An 18,496-nucleotide genomic window follows, 5' to 3' on the forward strand; every position below is an offset into this window, starting at 1 on the left:
TTTTAAATTTCATAAACTATTTCGTATAGGATGAAAGCCCATTATCACAATAAAATTATAAATAGCTGAAGGAAATCTGCTAAAAAAATAAGTAAATTCTTATAGGATTTCAAGACTGGCTTAAACATGATGTAATTTAATCGAGAAATTTTCTGCACATGTGAACTCAGATTTTCAAAAGCTGCCACATAATTTAATTTTAAAGATTTTTAAATATTTATGATAGTAAATACTTTTTCATTATTTTATTTAATATGGAATTAGATATAATCTATTCAGCTGGAATAGCTTGTGAAAATACCACCTGTATGGCACCTTTCCGGAGTTCTTTTGTATTGACCATTTTTTTCACTTCCATATTTCTATTTCTTTTTATTTATTTTTTTGTATTCTGCATCTACAATCCTTGTGCACATCTAGAACTGTGCTTTTAACAGGAATGTGCCAATGACCACCTGCATTAACTCAACTGGAATGTTTGTTTGAAATGCAGATATTTCGACCCACCTCAGAGTTTCTGCGACAAAGACTTCAAAGACATGTTTGGGAATTTCCTCCTTTAGTGTGTTTTAATATAAACATTCAATGGTGAGAATCTTTACTAAAGCCCAGACATGGTTCCAAGTGCTATTAAAAAAAATGTATTAAAAATGATTGATAAACAGGATTAAGTGGAAACTATTTTAATATGTAAAGTGTGCCTATGGGATTTACATAGCCCTACTTTCCGGCCACACGCCCTTCTTAATTCATTGCTAAACATTTATTCTATCAAATTAGTACTTTCCTGTAAAATATTAAATACAACGAAGAAATTAGGTTGGTACAGTTAAGTTTTGAAAATATGGACCTATTTTCCTTGAAGAATTTAGCACAACTTTACAAATTGTAATTTAATACTTACTTGGCACTGTGATAACAAATTATTCATCACGCTGGTTCTAATGTAACTAAGGATCCACCTCTGTGACTGAGAGTTGAAATTAAAATGATACAAAAAGAAGGTCCTGGGAAAAAGGAATTGTGGAGATTGGTAAATCTTTACAATTCTTAAACTCATATCTGAATGTCAGATGTGAGTACAAACTGTATAAAACTGAGATAAAACTCTTCATAAAAGAGAAGACCTAAGTCTTTAGTAATTTTACCTAAGTCCATCTCTATTTTTGAAACAAAATGATGAAACAAGTCCCTAAGGCAGACGTCATCATTATGTTAATACCTTGAGGGAGTAATTGGAAACAGCAATAAATAAACTCTGCATAGATGTTAGTTTTTAAAATGTAGTAGTAAAAATGATCTAAAGAACATCTGAAGACCATGATTAAAATGTATACTTGTGTGGTCTGCAAAAATAAAATGCCAACAATTCTTTTCTCAAGGGTGACTTCTTGACTTTATAAATATATCATTAATTCTATCCCAACATGGTGTGCACTGCATTGTGAATTAAGCACTAAGATTAAAGAGTGGAAGAATATTACTTATAGTTCAGGAACAGCAATACCCTTTTGTAGGGTTTCTGTAGTCCACTTTGCCTTTTCACAGTTTCTTTTGTTATTCACTCAAGAGAATAAAAACACCTGTCTCTCATTTTTATGCATTTGATCCAAAATTAAACTATTAAAAATGGAAAACTTGTTTTTCTTTCACATCTCCAAATCAACTAAGTATTTTCTAACAACTGAACCGATGATATTATAATTAGGGGAGCACATATAAAATCTGAAGGAGAGAGGAAGACTGAATTTCCCTTCCTGTGGCTGTATATGTATGGCTGTATTGAGGAGAAAATGTCCATTTGTATCCAAAGTAAGCAGATATTTTTCTTTTTGTCCAAAATACGCCTCTTACTCATGAGACTTCCATTGAACATATGTGTCATCCAGAGTAGAAACATGTTTTCCAAGTCTGCTTTATAGATTTCTCAGAATCCCTTTTGATCCTTTTAATTTTATTAACTGAAGCAGAAACCTCTTGACATCAGAATTTTTGCAAAGTTTATTCCCTATGCTAGCCCCTGAAAATTTTTAAATACCTAGGGGCTGGTCCAGATTGTCACTTAATGAATACTCCTAGCACTTGAAGCTATTAGTTGCCATAAAGTCAGGAATGATTATGTTATCCCTATAAAAACAAATTAAAACCCTAAGTTTATTCTATTTTTCCATTATAAACAGGGGCTTTCCAACATCACTAAAGAAGCATACTTGTGAAAATGTTTAATTTGTCATTTCTTTGGACCAGTTTACAGAACATACAAGGTATAGAAGAACAAGTCAAACAATAGAATAAGCAACCGATCAAAAGTAATCAGAAAATGAGACCACCTACAAAACTACTTGATTTGTAAAGTTTAATGAAAGCAAAATGGCATATCCAAGTAGCTGGTAAAACAGCCTTTCTGGGTGTGTCTATAAGGTTGTTTCTAGAAGAGATATTTAAATAGATGGACTGAATAAAGATGACCTGACCAATGGAGGCGAGCATTATTCCACTCACTGAAGACCTGGGTAGAACAAGAAGGTGGAAGAAAATCAAAATCTGCATGTGCTTGAACTGGGGCAGCGATCTCCCCTCTGCGTGCACAATCACACTGCTCCTCTTAGCTCTTCAGCCTTCCCACTCCATTTTTGGGGGCTTTGAACTCGTTCAGGGACTTGTTCCAGATTAAAATTCCATTGGTTCTTAAGCCTTTGGGTTTAAATGGAACTGCACCGCTAGCTTTTCTGATACTTCTCTTGCAGACAGCAGATCATTATTCTTGTAAATTTATACGATTGTGTGAGCTAATTGCTCATAAGTCTTTACATGTATATCATTTGCATTTCCCTGGAGCATCCCAGATAATACACACATCATGGGCATATCGGAAAATATTTTATCTTTAAAGATGTATACAACTAAATTGTGTTGAATCTGTATATTAATTTTGGAATCATGGCCATATTGACTGTATTTATTTTGCCTATCCAGGAGCAAGGTCTATCTTTCCATTTTCTGATGTTCCTGTTTTAGCATACTGTTGTCTGTGTTGTAGAAATCTTTCATTTCCTCAGTTAGGTTAATTCTTAAGTATTTAAGTTTTCTTGATGCCATTGTTTTCCTAAATTCTTTTTCAGTGGGTTCAATATGTACTGAAAACAGGTGCTATTAAAAATAAACATTAGAAAAAAAGAAGTATAGATTAACATTTTAAGATAAAATGTTGTTGTAAATATGACTTGAAACACCTAAGCAGAAGAGTATATTAATTATTTAGATTGAAAAAAGAAAATATGGTATACCGCTTACTAATGATTAAAACTGTTTAAATATATGGCTTCATTATACTACTTTATCTGATCTCATTTTTTAATGCAGTTAATAAAGAGATAACTTTCATAATAATTCAATAGTTTAGTATTTTTGAGTGAGAATGGATTTCATGAATAATCCATAAATTACAATTTTTGTAGCAAAGAGTACTTACCTTTTATTTAGAAATCTGCATTCTGGCAAGACCAGGGGTAAGGGCCTAGACCAACTGCTTTCTCACCCCCAACCAGGATTTAGTCAAGGACTTTTCGATCCTATTTAAAACAAGAACAATAATCCTTGTCACTGTCCGATGTCAAGGGGGTGTTATAATGATGAATGAGCACCAGGAATAGATTTAGCTTGCTGATATATTTGTAACACATATGGCTGCATCACCCTTTGACTTCTCTAAGAAAAATGGAAAATATCTACATTTAGTATGCCACAAATTAAATTTCTGTCAAGGTTAACTTCAGAACCTATTCTCTGCACCGCTCAGGTTTTTACAGGCTGGCAAAGAGTTTTCATAAGATTCCAAGTAGACAACTATACTATTATACTAGTAATGATAATTCTGCATAAATTGAAATGGCAATTTCCAGAAAGCATCAAGCAACCTATTTTTTCTTTTAAAAATGTATTTATTAAATATATACATATGTACAAGTTTAGTATAATTTGATAAGTTTGGACATATGCATGTACCTGTGCAACAATCACTATAATCAGTAATAAATATATATATCACTTCAAAGCTTTCTCAGGCCCCCTTTGTAAAAAACATTTAAAAAGTTTTGAATAGTTTTAAGAATAGACAGTGATATGCACTGTAAGTTTGTAATGAAACAACCACAGATATTCGTAGGTGGCCTTACTTACTCCATATTTTTCCAATTACTTAATTATGACTAGGAAATATTCTGTTGCATCTCAATAAGAAAATTCTTCCACTGGTACTCAGCCTGTTACCTCCATTGTGAGTAGCTGTATATAGTGGTTATACTTTAAAGACCACATATTGTATCAGTTTTATACTATGATTTATATTGAGATGTCCCCTCAAAGCCTAATGCACTCACAGGCAGGGATTTTGAAAGGTGTCTGAATCATGGGGAGCTAGGGCTCATTGTGACAGTAGGAGGCAGGGCCTGGTCAGAAAAGGCAGGTCACTGGGGGATGCCCCGGAAGGGAGGAACTTCCTCTAGGTTCTTCCCTTTGCTCTCTGTGTCAGAGCAGCTCTGATGTACACAGCTTTTTCTCCACTCTGCCCCTCTGGGTGCTGGTTTCTGCCTTGGAGCCAGCTGAGCATGGCCTGAGCCAAAGAAACCTTTCCTTTAAGTTATGGATGTTAGATACTATATGGTTAGGGATGAGAAAAGTGACTGAGATGTTACAGCTGAGGATTTTTCAGTAAGTTAACAACCTTAGCATTTTTTTTGATGCCAGAAAGAAAAATAAAAATGAATAAATATAGGGAGTTGAATGAGTAGTCAACTTTAAAGATCAAGGATAAAAATTATCTCTATTTTGTAAGGGCTATCTTTGTAGGTTGTTCAATCAGTGCATTCAAATCTATTTCCTGAAGATGCTAAGTTCCCCATAATAAAATTGGCTGTGGAAATAGCCTTTGAACAAAATTACACTTAGCTTTTAAAATTAAGGCTTTAAAGTTATAGGGTATAACGACTAACTTTTAGAATCTTTAAAATACATCAGCAATGTTAGGAATTATTTGACATCTGGGAATTTGGGGGGATTATTCGTGTTGCAGGTATAGTCAAAGTTTTTATGTTAGATAGATTTTTCAATGAAATTTCCAGATGTTTAACAAATGTGTTGCCTTCTAATACTCTTTAGACATATGCTTACTGGCCATTCATCTAAAAAATTTCTCTTTAAAAAAATAGGTAAGGATCAATAACTACTTTGACCTAATAAATGATCAATGTAAATCATTTAGGTTTCGCACAAAGGAAAAATAGTATATATATGTGTGTGTGTGTGTGTGTGTGTGTGTGTGTGTGTGTGTGTGTTCATGTGTGTGTATATACACACACAGAGTAATTTTGGAAATAGTTCCATTTCCTCTTATTGTCTTGTTGCAGTAGTCATTTGAGCTTGGTCCCTGACTTTCAGGTATTTTTTGAGCTTGGGTGAGATTTAATGCCCCTTTCTGATTTAGAAGTAGAAAATGTCTGATATTCAGACTCCACAGTAGCTAGAATGTAGACAATGAGTTAGTCTTTTCCTGTCAGAGTCACTGGCCCCACACTTTGAATTAGGAGTTGGCGATGTGGGGCATACCAGGCACTCCTTTCTAATGAAGACACAATGTCTACAGGGCCATTGCCTGTGTTGGTAATCATGGCACCCTGAATATAGTACTTGTGGTATTATTAATGCAAGTGGCCTTCCTCTGAGGAAATTCGGTTAGATTTTCATGAAGAATTTTGCTGTACAATTCCCAGAGTTTCATAACCCTGAGGTTTTCTCTTTTGCTCTTGGTACTTTGGTCACTGAGAACATACCTTACAGATCTTCAACTATAGAAAGTTTCATCGACCAAGGGTTCACCTGCTATGCTCTAAAATTCATTCCTAAATTTACGTCATGCTTTCCACAGGCTGCACCAAGCCAGTGACTGAATTCATCTGGTCAAACCCTCTGCTGACCAGTTGAGTTTTGTTGAATTTCTTTAGACTGCATATAGAGTTTCCAGCACATCTCCACCTCCCTACCTCCATCCACCCATCATTACCTCCACCTCCTCTATCTGTACAGATTGCTATATAGTCTCATGGTTTGCCAATCTCATCCCCCTCCACTTTTTTGAAGAGGTGTTCCTCTTAACGAAATTCTTCCGCTTTTAATCCCACCTGGCATGTGCCTCCTGAAGGAAATAAACTAATCCAACAATGATGTGAACTAATATAAATTTCTTAAATGCATTCCTTTTCTGCTTAGATGAGCCAAAGTTGCTTTTTGTTACTTTAAAAATATTGAACTATATTTATCTATGGTAGAGATGTTCAAAATTGGTATTAATTACTTCTGAACATATTTATGGTCAAATAAAACCTACTAGTGGTTTTATTTGAATCAAAGTTGAATTAACATACCTAACATAGTAGTGAAACAGTACTCACCAAAAACTATCCAAACTAAAGAGCAAAAGTCATAAATGCTTTGGTCTCCTTTATGTATGATTCGGAATACAAATATTTATCAAGTCCCTTTTTGGAAAGTGTTGCTTGAATAATACAGTATGTTATTTCTGAGCGGACCTTGAGCAACTGAAGGTTTTTAAGGATGGTCTGGAATGAAAAATTATAGATGGTAAATGGCAGGAAATGTTCAAACACAAAAAGTTAAATGAGAAAATAGACAGTATTTTTGCTACTTTTTCATTGAGATATCACATGTATACTTCAGACTCTAAGTTGGAAGAGATTTTGGCAAATGAATACATCTATGTGACTAAGTAAGAAGTAGAATATTTGCATCACACCAGAGAATTCCTAGAACATTTTCCAATTTATCTTCACTTTCTCGGAGCAATCTGTTAGCTGATTTCCATCACTGTAGTTTATATAGTCACAAATGCATATAAACAAAATCATAGAGCACATCTTCTTTTGTGTCTGGCTGATTTTGCAACAAATGTCACTAATAATTATCCATAACACTGTCTATATTGGCAGTTTTATATTTTTATTCTTGACTGGTACACAATTTTATGAAAATATAAATCTTTATCCATTTTCCTACTATTAGCATGTTTGTATTTTTAATAGATTAGTAAATATTAAAACTTCTGTGAATATTCTTGTGAAAAATTTTTCTGGAGATATATTAATTTTTCTTGGGTAAATGCCTAGGGTATGTTTAGATAGATGAATTGCTGTGACTTAGGATAAAAATACAATCAACTACATATGAGAAACTGCTAAATTATTTTCCAAAGTTATTATACAATTTTCTGTCTGAGAATATGCAATAGTCAAGTTAAGAATCATAGCTGTTCAATCACTTACCCCTTTGTGCAACCATTTTCATAATTTTAAAATTTATTGTAGGGCTAGGGATTTGGCTCAGTGGTTTCACCGCCTGCCTTGCAAGCGCAAGGACCGAAGTTTGATCCCTGGTACCAAAAAAACAACAACAATAACAGCAAAATTTATTGTGTATTCTTGTAGTATAATTGAACTCTTCTATTGTTTTTACAATATGCTGTTTTAATTTGTTAATAATAACTGCTATAGGAATTATAATTATACATTCCTAACTTACCATAGTGTACCTTATAAGACCACTTCATGTATAAATAAGGTGAGACTCTTACTGGGTTATGATCGCATTTTTAACCTTGTTGTTTTCATATATTTTACTTAGTCCTGTGTTATAAACCTTATAATATATAGCTATTATTTTTGCTTTATAAGGTGAACTGACTTAAAGAATCTAAAAATGAAAAGTAGTCTTTTGTATCAATAGTTACCATTTTCAGTTTTCTACTCTTATTCGTAGATCCTAGTTTTTATCTGGTATTGTGCTGTCTCAATCTTTAGGCCAAAAATGATCTTGGCTTTTGCATAATAGGAAATATCATTTTCTCTTTTTTAAAAAAAATTAATTTTATTGGTACATTTTAGGTATACAATATAATGACATTTATCATTGGAAATTTGCATCTTTATATAACCCATCTTGGTTCTTATTTTTTCCCCATTCCCCTGCCCTCCCTTCAATCCTTCCTCCCCTCCCTATCCACAAAGACTTTGTTTCTATTGTTGTATTTTCTCATATTAATTCCATTCCCCTCTTTCCTTTTCCCAATACCTCCTTCTTCCCCTTCCCCTTTGGAACATTTCATCCTATTTCACAGTATCTATTATCCCTTTTGATCCTTATTTACACTTTCAATTTCTCATAGCAGAGAAACTATTTGGTTTTAACATGTCTGTCCTATTTGTTTCACTGAAGAGCATTGCCTCAGTGTGCTCTTTCTTTTTTTTAAGTGAAGGGAATACACACAGGGGTGTATTCGTTATATAACAATAATGGGGACTAATAGGTTGCTGGGACACACTCCCCGCTTTCAACGTCTTGAAAGAGGAGGGTTTTTCTCTTGGTTTTGAGGATTCCGTTCCTGTTTGGCTGGCTCCAAAGCAGAAACAAGATGGAGGTAAGTAAGGCCATGGTAGAACAAAACTGCTCCTTTCGTGGCAGCTGAGAAGCACAGCAGAGGAATAACATCAAAGAGGAAGGGGCCCAGGATCAGATAAGGTCACCAATGTTTTGCCTCTATGACCCACCCAGACACACCCAGTGCACTCTTCTGATCTGCTGGATGGCTTCCGAGACAATCAAGATGACAGTTAAGTTTATCTGTCACAGGGGGAAATGTATATATAGTAATTGAGATTTGTTTGTGCAGTGTCAGAAAAAAATATTTATAAATGTTGTTTTGAGGAGTGAAAGTTTGATTTCGAATAACACCATAGTAGGAATTGAAGGGGTATCCAAAGAGAGGCCTGGCAAATATTTTCTTTGCTAGCCCTAAACAAATGTCTCTTCAATACACTCAGGCTTTCTTTTACTAAACATTTCCTCAGTGACCCTTCATTAATTGGTGTACACAAAATGCTCAGATTTGAAGACAATTTGAAATGTTGTTAGCACAAGAACAGTTAAGGTAATATGCTCTTCCCCTCCTGTATATGCTACCTCATTGTTTTTAGAGTGTATGGAGGTATTGCTTACAAAACAATTTGGTGTAGGGCTAGAAACTAAAGCCAACACAGTGTGGCTTGTCACAGCAAAACTATGCACCCCCCCAAAAAATCCTCTCTAGTCAGATTTTCATCCTGAATATATTAGCATATATTTAAAAATATTCTTCCCCCACTGTCTTGTGATATTTAATTATACAGAGAAGTTGTAATCTCACTGATATTTTTTCCCTCTGAGATCAGTTTATTTTGACCCCCGATACTTGTAGAATGTCTTTTTTATTTTAAGATGTTCCAGGCTTGTCTAGTACTTGCTTTGAAACAGTAGTTACCTCCAAGAAACCATAATTCTTATTAATTGAGAATGATATTTAGAAATGGTTATGAGATAGTACATATTTTGGATATGAGATGATATATATTTTTTGAATCTTTTCTATAAATAATATCTTTCCAGAAACTTACTTTTATGGATGCGTTCAAATTTATTAAGAAAAAGTTAATTCTGAAGATACTTTCATTTTAAAATAAATCCTTCTTGAATGTTTTTAGTTGGTTTTTAAGATAATATTCTCAAAGAAAATTTTAGAGTTGAATATTTTGATTTTTATGAACTTTTTCTATTTTGGATTTGCATTTGTCTTCTTTTTTAAACAATTTCTGCTTTTATCTTCATTTTCTTCATTTTACTTTGGGCTGAGCTTCTTGATCTTTAGTATTCTTGAATATTTATTAGTTTTTAAATTTTCAGAAATTCATCTTGTTATGAAATCCAATTAAAGAATACAACATGCATAAAATATTAAATGATAATAAAGTCAACACTCTTTGTCCAGAAAATTAAGATTATCTTTGACATTGCTGTTCTATTAATTAAACTTCGTTGTATGCCTTAGTCTCCTAGGAAGCCTTTACAAATCCCAATGTCTAATTCAAGCCTATATTGCTTAATTCACAATATCAGAGAATTTTTTTTTAGAAAAAGATTCCAGCTAGTTCCCCTGTGCATCAAAGTTTGGGAGCCCTGGGAGAGGATAATCACGAATTAGGTAATTCAACACCATATCTTTTGGGTAAACATAAGAACAAAATAGCATTTTTGTTTTGTTTCTTAAATATTATTTCTCACAACATATGCAAAAGACTAATGTTCTTAAAAATTGGTCATAAACTCAAAAGTTGAGTATTTTACCCAGATTTTTCATATGAACATCAATGAGTTCTGTAAAAATAAGCTATCTATGAGACTAGAAAGCCTTAGTTTAAATTAAGAAACAATCAGAAAAAAAGGAGAGAGTTAGAGATTCAAATTTACAATACATAAGTCAGTTGTTACTAGTTTTACAAAAACACCAATAGCTTTCTGCTTTGCTGGAGAAGAACTGGTTTGGCAGAGGTAAGAGGAAGAATTTATTCATTGTAAAACTGATCCTAAACAAATGAGAATTCACCAGTGAATTAAATTCATTACAGTCCCAGGTCAAGTTCTTTCTTTCCTGATCTTTCTTACTTCCAGTCTTGTACTCTCTCCTAGTCTCTCCCTACCCGCTCCATAGTTAACTATATTTGCAAATTCTTGCCATTTGGAACAGTTTTGGAGTAACTGAAAAGTGATGCTAGAGAGGTGAAAGGCAATCACAAGCTGGCCTGGAATCAATGGATGGGGAGAATTTTTGACAACGCGCACCAGCTGATTCCCAGGTGTACTTGGGATGCGACTGCTCAGCAGCAGTCTCAGCAATTTGGGTCGATTCATGGTAATTGGTTTCAGATGAAGCCAGAACAACTCATTTCACATTGTCCTCACCCCGCTGCCCAAAGAACAAGAGGACATAGTATAATTTATTCAGGGCAAAATCCCAGCTTTATGAGAATCCCATCACTTAAATTCTAGTCAGAAATGGATGAGAGCGTGTCCTTGCAGTACCCGTGTGGTGAGAAGGATTATGATAATGTTATTTCAGTGGTTAGTTGGGCTTGCCCTGTTGCTCCGGTTGTAGTTCTTTTATTTCCCTGAGAACATCTTGTTTCACAAACGCTATGTATCCCTAATCATGGAATTAAGGAAAATGTTTGTGATCATATTCCTAAATTTAAAAAGACATAGTTGTGCAATTTTATTATTGTTCTCACGAAATTCCCCTACCCCTTTAATCTTAAAACTTCAAATAAAAGGAATATACGTTTTAGTAACTATTCTTCTCTTTTTCTCCTTTCCTTTGATGAAAAGAAATATATACATATCATCTTGGAATGTCTCCAGTAAGGAAATCAAATCCATTCTAATTTTCTTTTCACGGGCTGTGAATGTTTTCAGCTTGAAGAACAGTCACAAGATATTCAGCAGCAGTTACCTGAACAATGAAGCTCCTATTCATTAACATAATGGGACGTGAAGTGTTCCGTGATTGGTTAAGTAGCTGAAGAATGCTGTGAGGGTCTCGGAGGTTTTACATACCAGTCACCCCTCCCCTCAGTCCTATCATCCCCACCATTCTCACTGTCCCTGTGTGTCACTGATGTCTATGTTCATGATGACAACTATAGAATTTTCAGAGGATGCTAGCATGGGTGTTTTGATCAGTATTTAATAACTTATTTTCCAGCAGACAAGACCAGAAAGCATCCTAACTTACAGCATTTGCTGATATCTGTGTGGTAAATTTTCCTGCCAAGTGAATGTCACATTCCAATACAGTACGTCTGCAATGGAATGGAAGAGGTACTCAGTCCTGTGACAGTAGAAACTGGCTCCAATGTGCCACTAGATGCCATGTGATGTTCGGTAATTTTCAGAAAAGTTTTTATTTAGGGAGAAAAGTTTTCACAGAAATCCATCAATTCTTTTATGTCTCATCAGTCTGGTTTGCACCTAATGCATACACTTTAATTATTGTGCAAAGGAGTGAAATGACCATGATTGCTTAGAAAGCCTAATCTGCTTTCACTCTTCCAGGCAGGGTGACATTCTCTAAGCTTATAAGAAAGTAAATATCTGGATGAAAATGGAAAAGCCCAACAAATAGGAAGGGAATGCAAGCACCTGTGGGGAAGGCAAAAAAGTCTACCAAAAAGGACAGAGTCAGGCGCAACTGCATTCGTACACATAAATAATACAAGAAGGAAGGTAGAAATGTAAAAATATATGTTTTATCCTATGTTAGCGTCGTTTTATGGGTCTAACACCCACATCATGTAGATGATGTGTCATTTTTGTTGTTGTAGTTTGGGCAACACCTCCACCTTGTCATGGTGAAGCATCAGAGCAGAAGGGGATTATGGGCAAGTTGAGGGATGGTTCTCAGGGAGCACTTTATGCAGTGGACATGATGGGAAACAGCTAAGACTTCCCAAGAGAAACATCAGCATTTATATGAGACATGGCTTTGAACAATATGATTATATTTTTTTATCTTGAGTACTTTATCATTTGATGTTCTGTAGCACCTTCCAACCATGCTCATCATTTCTATGAAGATGTTTCCTTTTTTACTTAAAAGAATGAAATCAGGCCCACAGAGGTGCACAGAAGAGTAGCTAGAGATGGTTAAGAAGGGGCTGGGAAGACAAAAGTAAGTACTGTGCTTTCTTAGGGTCAAAAGAAAAGTATGTCTGTTCCTCTGATTAATGGAAAGTAATTTAGGTATTTATTTCTAGTTGCTCCTTGTCTTTTTGAAAAGAAGACATCAGCTCTTTCATTCTTAACATTCACATCTGTCATTCATCTCCTTTACTCCTCCTGTCTATGTACGCCACCCCCAAATACACACATTCTGTAGTACATAAGCCTACATTTGAAGAGAAGCTAGATTTTGTCTTTTTTCTGTGTTCCATTTTCCCTATTAGTCTGCTGACTGACAGTACATGAAACTGATGAGTAGACTCCTTAAGATGGGCAAGCAAATCCCCTAACGCAAGAGGAATCATAGTGAGTTATCTCCTCCCTTATAAGTTAGTTTTATTACCTTTGTGTTCTATGGTACCTATACCTGGTTTAGCCTGCAATATAATTAGCAATTTACCATTAACAATTGTAATGTATGGACTAAGGCTTGAAAGAAAATTCTCTCTCTCTCTCTCTCTCAGAGGAAGGATAATCACTTTGGATTCTGTAAAGAACTTCACAGTATGAATCCAACTTGAATTCAGGAAGAAGACATATTGTTCTGATATATGGAAATAACCTTTTGAGATTGGTGAATTTTCCAAGAAAGGTGGAGTTGTCAATCTCAGAAATCTTTTACAAAAGAACAGAAGTTTCTTTTCTTTCGATATTTAAAATTGCCTTGTCCAAAAGCCTGAGGCAACCCAGAAGAAATTTGATGTCTTCTCGTAGCTGTGACTCCATTCACCATTTTACATTTCTTTTCAAATCCAAAGTGAACTGCTCACTTTGGGTACTAGATAAATTCTATCTCTTGAGTTTAGGGGGAAGCAAGTAATCCCTTTACATGAAGCACTTTATGAGTACTTAGATATTTTCCCACATGTTTGATGCTAGATAGCTACTATGAATAATGTTGATATCCTTTACTGACCAGTCAGTTGAGCATTCTGTACAAACACGATAAGAAAATAATGTAGCTTTTACATTTCACATAAACATAATTATACTGTTTTCCTGATGATGTTAACTCAGAAACATATTTGAAAACTATCTATCTATAATAGCTGCTCTTTTACATCATTAAAACCTAGGCTCTTGTATTTTGATTTCTTGTTGTATTACTTTTCCAGTATTCAGAAATATCAATTTTGAGATAGTGTTACTTTAAATTGGTGCTTCTCAGTACCAAGTTGTTTTTAATGAAATGTAAGTAATTTTCTGAATGCCTTACTGAGGTGATTTTAAAATTCAAATTTGTGATCCCCCTTTTTCCAATGTTAGAACAGATGAAATGAAACAGTAGATGAAATAAATAAAATGCAATTTATAGTTCATCTCTCTCTAGCCTCACCATTTTTCTTCTCTTTTATAAGAAATACAAAAATTTACCACACAGCTTATTCATTAGTCAAAATTTAGAAAAAACACTCTCTTTACAAGGCATACTTTACACATATGAAGAATTAAATTTTCATTCCAGAATAGTTGTAAATGTATAGCATAACAACTACAGTAGTAATTGTACTATATAGAGACCTACATACTTTCCCCATTAATAACTCACGGCGTGGTGCATTTGCCACAATTAATGAATCAACATTTGTATATTGTTTTTATTTGAAATCTGTACTATATTTATCGAGATATTCTTAGCTTGTACCCAATATCATTTTTCTATTTCAGGTTCCCATTCATGATGCCACATTACAATAAGCTGTTGTGTTTCCTTAGAATTCACTTAACTATAAAAATTTCTGAATTTTTGTAGTTTTTCTTTGCTTTTGATTTTACCAGTTTTGAGAATATCTGGTCAGGTACCTGGTACAATATCCCTTAAACTGGTCTTACATGATGTTTCCTCATGATTAGATAGGGATTATTGATCAAAGAAGGAAGCCAAATGCATATTAGATGAAAGTATTTTATTCTGTCTACTTACTTTCACACTGCAGTGTATTTTTATTCATGAAAGTACAGGTCAAAAGTCTCCTGGAAACATGGTTATTTTCTGCATTGTTTACCATAGAGTCATAAAGAGATCATATGACACAGTTAAATTTTTCAAATCAAGGAAATTCATAACTTCAGCCAAAATTTGGTTCCTTCTGGAAAGAGTCAGGTGGCTATTATGAATTTCCAGTGGTGATTCCTGACTTTTCAGCCATAAATCTACAGCATTGGAAAAGACCCATCCCAGGGGCTCCAGGAGCTCTGTGGAGTAAAACAGTAGTTTCTTAACTCTTGTTGAACATGAGAATCTCTGTTCAGATGAAATCTTCCATGGCCACTTCAGCAAATAAATAAAAGTAGAATTGGACTGAGTGAAAGAGGGCCCCAAAGGGATACACTTAGCGTATAACTGCATATGGGCCAATGTGGATGGCTGGGAGAATGAAGGGAAAGAGCCTCCCTATTTCCCATGACTAGGCAAGGCTCCAGTAATATTTGACATGTTCAGGCAATGAAGAAATACCCTCTTCCGAACTATGATTTAATAAGTGCATCTTTATTTTGACCAATGTACAGAACAAAGAAAATACATAGAATGGGAAGAAGATGAGACAATCCTATGTTTAATGAGTAATTTTATGTTGTGAAATTAAGAAAATAACTATAGACTACTGTATAAACTAAAAATAGTAAAGATTATGTATAATACCTTCTCGTATCTATAATATATTGCATTATAAATGCTTTCTTAAGCCTTTGTCAGAAATTTTCAACGTTATTACTCTATATATTATATTGCATTGCAGATGTGCTCATAAGTATTAGAGAATATCATGTTAGAGATGTGGTATTAAAATATTAATCTGTAATAGTAAAAAAATATTAAAACACCTAGATGACATCATTTACCTAATTTGTGTTCTGGTAAAATGGTAGGATGCAATTTAATGGAGAATTTCTCTAGGGCTAGTGTCATACATGAATATTGAAACCAAAAACAAGAATATTGAAACCACTAAATCAGAATTTTTATATAGTTTGCTGTGTCTGTTTGACAAAAATTTCACAATAATACTTACAATAAGCATAAAATGGAATAATAGTAATTTATTTGGTATACTTTATGAATCAACATGATAAATACTGTGAACTTTTAAAACTATTATATTTAACTATAAATAATTTTCTCATGTGCTCCATTATTTTATATGATGATTGATTGCTGTTTTAAAAGGCATTATTTTTAACAATAGTATAGCAATAGGACTTAGAATATTTTCACATTTATACAAGTTAGGGATGGGAAGCAATTGCTTTTCTAACTTACACATAAATAAAGCAAAGCAAATAACAGCTGGGTAGATCTGTGGATACAGAAATGCCTGAGAGGAGCAACTGAGTGTCTGATATGTTGGGTCAATTTTCCCCTGAAAAATAAATGTAAGTAGGAGCAATATTTCCATTTTGTTCATGGTTTTAACTTTGATTCCATCTTTTTTATTTGTTCAAGAGCATTCTCATTTGTTATTTAAATTTTCCAAATGGTTTAAAAAATTCTGTATCTTATCTTTGCTTTTTAAAAGTCAAATTTTTATCTAGATGAATGACAAAGAGCAGGGATACATAATTTTGTGGATGGCCAAGTTCTGGGTCACTGTCATCAGTCAGAGAGTTATCCTGGGTAGTTTTGTGCAATTTCTTGCTGAATCAAAGCCACTATACTGCCTATGTCATTCTTAGTTTATAGAAATAACTCAAGAAGCAGCAAACTGCAGTCAAGCCAGAGCTGTCACAAATAGTGAGAGCTAGTATCATCTCTGTTTATGAATGTGAGAATTGCTATATACTGCTTTTTATACTGCAGTCTGAATACATTGTGAGTTCATTTATTGTTTCTTCAAGTGTTATAGATATCAAGAGAATATTTAAACTGTTGTGTCAACTTAGAAAAAATGGTAGCAGATATTATTTTTATATAAATTAAATATGATAAAGCAAATAAGTAATATTGGTACATGGTGTGGATTTGAAATGTCCCCTAATGACTTATAAATTAAAAGCTTGGTCCTCTGCCTATGGTACTAGTGGGAGGTAGTAGAACTTAAAGAGATGTACTATAGTTAAGTCTTTAGATCACTGAGGGCAAGCATTAAAAGAAGATTATGAGACCCTGATCTCTTCCTCTTCCTGTTCCTCTCCCTTCCCTTCCGGCTCCATGAGGTGAAGGAGCTTGCTTCACTACCTGCTTCCTGGTACTGTGAGCTGCCTGCTCACAGGCCCAAGGGCCACAGAGCCACAGAACTCAAACCTAAAAATATGTGAGTCCAAATATACCCTTCACCTTCTAAGTACATTATCTGAGGTAGGTTTTGTCAGGTACTTTGTCACAGTGATGGGGAGCTGACAAGCTTTTCAAGGTTCTTAGAGTTCATCTAAAAGCTGTGTTTGAATCTTATAAGAAATCAAGCAAGCCATAGTTAATTTTTTATATTGGGAATTATGTTTTGTTTGTTAGGATTTTATTTTTTTTACATTTATTTTATTTTAGTACATTTATAGTCCATACAGTTTACACTCATTGTAGATCCTGCCTTTGAACGGGAGCCAGGAATTAAGATTTTGCGCCTTCTTAGTGTAGCTGTATTGGGCCACAGCCCTCTTCAGTAGGAAATTATTCACTCCGCGTAGCTTTAACGCTTTTGTCACAACTCATTCTTATTTCTTTGCTTTATCATTGTTTTGATATGACAGAAGTTATTCATTTTATGTGATTATATTTTAAGAAAATGATGATGTTTAAGGCATATTTTTATTGACTTCTCCCACCTGTAAGTCCTTTGAACCACCTCTGAATTTTCAAACTTGATGCATTTTTACTTTTCTGTTGCACTGAATTCCTTCTGTTATGTTTGTACTTGTTTTATCTTCTTTTCCTGAATGCACATTCGTGTAAGGTAGCAAGAGCAATAGTTCACCTCTTGCTGTCCCTAATCCTGGTGTGGTTCTCAGGGTACTGTCAAGATTCAGTGAGTACTTATTGAAGCAAGTATTTAACTACTGTGCAATGTTCTTTCAGAAAAAAGGTAACTTTGCTTACTCTCTCTGTATATTCTATATATTTGAATGCTACTGAAACCACATAGTGCTAAATTATCAAAGCAGGACACGCATAAACAGCTCTCTGTGGGTATATGTCTTTTATTTTTAGTGTGGATTGTATTTTTTTCCCAGCCGTGTTTTTGAAAACCTAAAGTTCTTTCCAAGTATTTTAAACAGAGAGATATCTCTAACTTTCTGAATATTTACAAAAGCCATTTTCTACTTAAATTTAGCCTACTTCACTTGTCATTGTTTTATATAGCTTTCTTCAGCTTGTTAATGGCTTTTTAGCTTAGTAACTGCATGAAGTTTAAGGTGTTTAGATGCCATTTGGAGGCTTCATAAAAAGAGGTCATTTAGAGTTCAGAAATGTTTAGAAAAGAGAAAAAGAATTTTAGGAAATTTCTCCTTGGAGTTAGCAATTTAGAACCTCTGGCTTGCTTGTATTCAAGATATAATGGGCCTCACTAAGGTGATCTATTATGAATCAGACTAAAACCAAAGAGAAAAACTAGGACAAAGTAAGTGATGTCATCTTTTAAGGGAATATTGTAAATCCCTTATCCTGCAGTTGTTTAAAAAATGTGCACACAAAACTATGGTATTTTAAAGTGACACAATTACTGAGTTTGAGAAAAAAAAATAATGACAGAAAGTTCCATGTCTCTGCCTGAATTTATTGCTCATAATTGTGGAACATATGCCCCAAGCTGTAAAGCCATGGAGATGGAGCATCTGAGTCATTATTCCCTTTCTTGTTTGGCCTGGAGAGAAAGAGAATTTAAGATGATGATATATATATATATAT

At 34.1% G+C, this 18,496-nt stretch overlaps 1 pseudogene; it reads left to right on the top strand.

Annotated features, from left to right (window-relative positions):
* The first annotated feature begins 8,479 nt into the window (after positions 1 to 8,479).
* Positions 8,480 to 18,496, top strand: part of LOC104853021 — a 43,447-nt pseudogene continuing 33,430 nt past the window's right edge.

Source organism: Fukomys damarensis, unplaced genomic scaffold (genome assembly GCF_012274545.1).
Source record: "Fukomys damarensis isolate Sample0158 unplaced genomic scaffold, DMR_v1.0_HiC HiC_scaffold_4, whole genome shotgun sequence".
Taxonomy (NCBI): Eukaryota; Metazoa; Chordata; class Mammalia; order Rodentia; family Bathyergidae; genus Fukomys; species Fukomys damarensis.